Source organism: Schistocerca piceifrons, chromosome 9 (assembly GCF_021461385.2).
Source record: "Schistocerca piceifrons isolate TAMUIC-IGC-003096 chromosome 9, iqSchPice1.1, whole genome shotgun sequence".
Classification (NCBI taxonomy): Eukaryota; Metazoa; Arthropoda; class Insecta; order Orthoptera; family Acrididae; genus Schistocerca; species Schistocerca piceifrons.
The window spans coordinates 202,192,628-202,198,627 of record NC_060146.1 but is presented as its reverse complement, the minus strand read 5'-3'; positions in this window follow the sequence as shown (position 1 = coordinate 202,198,627).

Below are 6,000 nucleotides of genomic sequence, written 5' to 3'. Positions count from 1 at the left end.
CACCAGTCGCCTAACAGTGCCGTTAGTGGCGACACTATTAGGATGCAAATCAGGTTTGCTTTAAATACACGCTGTAACGCTCGGGAGCGTTAGTTACCTATGGGATTGGACGTAGTGCGTTGATGTTAGTCAAGAACGCCTTTAATGCGACAAGGACGCAACTATCAACAGCTCACTAAATTTGAACGAGGTCGTAGACTATGGCTATGAGTAGCTGGCGGCAATGTAGACACTGTACATGACTGCTGGCAAGCGGTGGTCACTGGATGTACGGTCACAAGAAGGCAGGAATCCGGACAGCCACGTGGGACTACCGGGAGGGAAGACCGCCGTGTTCGGGGTGTGGCTCTGGAGTATAGTGCTGCACCTGCAACAACAGTCTGAGCATAATTGGCACCACAGTAACACAGTCAGTTGTTACAAATCGGTCACTTCAAGGGCAGCTCCCAGTCAGATGCCCTGTACCGTCCATTCCACTGACCCCAAACCACCGGCTTTTGCCACTTCAGTGGTGTCAAACGAGGGCTCACTGCAGGGCCGGGTAGAGGTGTGTCGTGTTTTCTGATAAAAGCTTGGTCTTCCTCGGTGCCAGTGATGGCCGTGTGTTGTTTAGGAAGAGGTCAGATGAGCGCCTGCAACCAGTTTGTCTGCAAGCTGGAGTTATTGTCTGAGGTGTGATTTTGTATGACTGCAGGAGCACTCTCATTGTTATCCCACGCAACCTCGCTGCAAATTTGTATGTCAGTCTGTCGATTCGACCTGTTGTGTTGTAAGACGTCGTGGTCTCCTGACCTTCATTGCTTACATATTCCGACCTCACAATCATGTTCAGCACATCGAGATGCTTCATTCAAACCCAAACTCTATAAGATAAAGTGAATGTTGTATAAATTCATGCAAACGATATGCAGTTGACAAGTGAGTGCACCGGGGTTGCAATACTCGAGGCTGGCGTGCACACATACATTCCAGACACTACGGTCACAGAGCTTTTAGTTCGGGAGAGAGGCCACACAGTGGGATGCCAGGTCCTTCAGAGGACGACCCAGCCCGTGTCGGCCGGTGACCACCTGTAACGGACAGCGTAGGCCCCTGGAAAGGAGGGGAAAGGCCCCGTGTTCGGCTTAAAAGCAAATTCCGCTACATTGTGTGGGAGCAGCCAGCCTACGCATTCTTTACACATAGCACGCAGTTTCAGAGATTTTCACAGGGAGACAGCAAACGCCAAATGCCAAAGCTTCAGGCTTCCGGGTTGGCCGCCTTAAAGGAAACGTCATTCTCCCGTTTTAGAAGAGCAGTGCTGATTGGCAGATGATATTTCTGACGCCTTGAGCTGAAGGACCGAAAGATATACCCCTTCACGTTTGTCGTCGAGAGGTGCCGTTCCGTTGTTGCTCTTGGAGCGAGAACACGTAACGAGAGCGTGCACGCTCGTACGTGTACTTGAAAGAGCGAGGAACAAGTCTCTACTCAGTACTTCACTGGGAGAGCACCTCTGTATAGAGCGAATCGAAGTGCGACTCTATATTGAGTCCTTGCGATTAAGTGTTGTTCACTGTATTGGCCAACACCCTTGTTGTGCGGTGTGAACGGACAGAGTTATAGTTAAACGCCTGCGAGCAAATTTTGAGTGGCATCGTGGTGGACTGGTTATCTGACCGGTGTACCACGCCAATAGTTAGACTTTTTCATCAAAGCGTAGGGAGAGTTTGATTGGCAAAGGTCAGGAATCCTTGACTTCATCAAGGCATAGGGAGAGTTTGATTTGCGAAGGTCAATCCAGATAGAACGAGAGTTATCTTATTTGTCAGCAGCGAGCGGCGCAGACAGCAGTCATCACAGCTTACGGTATTGTGCGCTACAGCTATTGCGAGCCCCATATTTCCTCCACAACAGTACACTTCACTGCATTTCACACGCATCAGCCTTGACTCTACCTAGCAACATTCTAAAGGATAATTATTCAAGTTGCGTAGGCGTGCCTCTCAGTCATTCTGCCAAGTTAACTACCATATTAAACTTTGTGTACAAATTTCATTAGCGAATCCTATCCTTGAAAGGTAACTTCACATTCCGAAAAGAACCAGGATATAACTTGTTCAATTCACAACTAAAAGTGTCATTGTGATTTCTCAGAATTTTTGCAAAATAAATACTAACTTTCGTTAGTTCCATGTTTTTTTTACACTAACTAGCACTACTCCAGTACCCAAGTATCCCACTAGTTACGTAAGACATTTTGTGAAATTTTGTGTCATTTCCTTACAGCGGACGACTCCAGAAGGTATTTATTGCTGAAAGTTTTTCAGGCATTTCTCTTTAGAACGTTAGGAGCGTCTGTCTGACTTCTGTAGTAGTGTGGGGGGGGGGGGGGTGGAAATTGTATCTCGCAGGAGCCACAGGGTAAAGGGTACATCTCAGATTAATCCGTTGCGGAGAATAACAGAATAATAGATCAACCCCTCCACACCTCAGATTGTTGCCGTTCGTGAACATCACTGAAGGGGTGTTTTCCAATAGAATAACGCTCGCCCACATACCGCTGTTGTAACCCAGCATGCTCTACACAGTGTCAACATGTTTCCTTTGAAATTTTGCTAATTTCGACTACTTATCATCGTCAAGCACCTGTAAGACAAAATGGAAAATCACCACATTGTCTGTCATACATCGCCACGTTTCCTGTACCTGTTCGATACCAGATCCGTTACCAATCGAGCACATTTGGGACACCATCGGACGAAAACACTAGTGTCACTGGTAAACAGCATTAACCGTCCCTGTATTAAGGGACTCCGTCTCACAAACTGACATCCGGCAGACTTGTACAACAAAATTCAAGTACTTTTACATGCTTCCATCCAATATGCTGGCGAGAACACTGGTTGTTAGTCCACCAACATTTCACATTTGCGACAGACTTGCATTAGCCTGTGATCTTGCGTTGTTAATCATTTGAATATATTTCGTAGACAAATGTATTCCCATAATTTCATTACTCTACATTAATTATTTTTTGATGTTGTGGTCTCTGTTTCCGGCAGTGTATAAAATAAGCCAAAACTCACTGATTCAGTGATATAAACTACCACTTTCTCATGTAGAAATACTTTCAAGTATGAGTGTAATTCCAACTTACTTCGCTGAAACCCAGATCGCGCAATTCGTCCACGAGACTCAGAGGGCCATAGACACGGGTTCCCAGGTTGATTCCGTGTTTCATGAATTCCGCAAAGCGTTCGATACAGTTCCCCACAGTCGTTTAATGAACAAAGTAAGAGCACATGGACTATCAGACCAATTGTGTGATTGGATTGAGGAGTTCCTAGATAACAGGACGCAGCATGTCATTCTCAATGGAGAGAAGTCTTCCGAAGTAAGAGTGATTTCAGGTGTGCCGCAGGGGAGTGTCATAGGACCGTTGCTATTCACAATATACATAAATGACCTGGTGGATGACATCGGAAGTTCACTGAGGCTTTTTGCAGATGATGCTGTGGTGTATCGAGAGGATGCAACAATGGAAAATTGTACTGAAATGCAGGAGGATCTGCAGCGAATAGACGCATGGCGCAGGGAATGGCTATTGAATCTCAATGTAGACAAGTGTAGTGTGTTGCGAATACACAGAAAGATAGATCCTTTATCATTTAGCTACAAAATAGCAGGTCAGCAACTGGAAGCAGTTAATACCATAAATTATCTGGGAGTACGCATTAGGAGTGATTTAAAATGGAATGATCATATAATGTTGATCGTCGGTAAAGCAGATGCCAGACAGATTCATTGGAAGAATCCTAAGGAAATGCAATCCGAAAACAAAGGAAGTAGGTTACAGTACGCTTGTTCGCCCACTGCTTGAATTCTGCTCAGCAGTGTGGGATCCGTACCAGATCGGGTTGATAGAAGATATAGAGAAGATCCAACGGAGAGCAGCGCGCTTCGTTACAGGATCATTTAGTAATCGCGAAAGTGTTACGGAGATGATAAACTCCAGTGGAAGACTCTGCAGGAGAGACGCTCAGTAGCTTGGTACGGGCTGTTGTCAAAGTTTCGAGAACATATCTTCACCGAAGAGTCAAGCAGTATATTGCTCCCTCCTACGTATATCTCGCGAAGAGACCATGAGGATAAAATCAGGGAGATTAGAGCCCACACAGAGGCATACCGACAATCCTTCTTTCCACGAACAATACGAGATTGGAATAGAAGGGAGAACCGATAGAGGTACTCAAGGTACCCTCCACCACACACCGTCAGGTGGCTTGCGGAGTATGGATGTAGATGTAGAATGTTAACACATATTTCATGCATGAGAAGCATATATCTCTGTCGTTGTCTGTTCTAATTGCGACGCGCACTTTATTGACACGCAAAAATTCTGTATGGCACCTCATAATCCGTCAATTATTATAGCTCACGCGACCTTGTAAAACAAGGATATTTTTGTAAATGGTTCAAATGGTTCTGAGGACTGTGGGACTTAACATCTTAGGTCATCAGTCCCCTAGAACCTAGAACTACTTAAACCTAACTAACCGAAGGACGTCACACACATCTATGCCCGAGGCAGGATTCGAACCTGCGACCGTAGCGGTCGCGCGGTTCCAGACTGAAGCGCCTAGAATCGCTCGGCCACTTCGACCGGCGATTTTTGTAAATGTAATTACTTTTGTTACGGCCTGACGGAACTACAATTGTCTGGTCATTACTGTGGGTTCTTTGATCGCTCTTGGGAGATGGCTCGTTAGCACTATATCTACATCAACACCTCGGCTACATCTATGCTCTGCAAACCACCGTGAAGTGCATGGCAGAGGATTCGTCTCATTATACCAGTTATAAGGGTTTCTTCCTATCCCATTCGCGCGTGGAGATCGGTAAGAATGATCGTATGAATGCCTGGGAGCGTGCTGTTAATATTCTAATCTTGTCCTCACGAACCCTCTGTCAGCGATATCTAGTGGGTTGTAGTATATTCACAGAGTCGTCATTTACGTAAGCATCACACATCAGCATCTATTGTAGCGAACTGTTTTTAGTTCTAGAAATTAAATCAAACTTATAAATAATGTTCATTGCAGACCACTGAACATGTTTTATGTCAATAAAACCAAATGTGAACTGTGATATAAACACATATTTTCTAGTACATACACACGTGGAATTTAAGTAGGTTTAATAAACGTGAGAGAAATTTTAATTTCACTACATACTTTCATCTTTTTGGTATCGCGTTTTCGGCGTGCACTTTTGCATTGTCTTCTTTTGTCTTCTTGTGTTTCAAGATATGTGCAAAACACTCGAAGCCATGGTATGTGCCACGCCCCCCCCCTCCTCCCCCCCCCCCCAAATCTCCATCGAAGATCATAGGCAAGGACGGCAAGATTAGATTGTCATTGACAAAGCAGGAGGAAATTAGTGACCGCCGGTCATTAGTAAAACCATGAACACCTCTAAACTCGTGCTTTTAAGTCTTTGTGATGTTATTCGCTTAGTTTGAGAACGCGAGAGAATTATTACTTTCACAACATTTCCACTGTGTCTCTTCTTCGGTGTGCAGTCTTGGTTTCTGTTCTTATCTAGTAAGATACGGGTGGAATGGTGAGCGGGTCACCGGAGTTGATAGGCGCAAGCGATCAGATTAGATTATCGTGAATAAAGTAGGAGGAAGTTATTGACATATTGTTCACAGTTAATCTGATGCCGTTAGGACTTCGTCTAGCACCTCGCCAATAACAGGTATGTGAACTCGGAATGCCAGGTTCGGTATCGGGTGTGTGTATGTTGTATTAATGGCAATCAAAAAATTAATTGCTTGAAGCATTGGAATGGAACATAATATTTACTAGACTACCAACATGTTTTCCACGCAGTGAGCTTTTTCAGTGAAGGATTTGCATACATGCATTTACACAGAAATACATACAATTACAGGTAATCCTCATTGCAGGCGTACCTTCACATACAACACAGTTGGCCTCTACACTTTCAGTTATA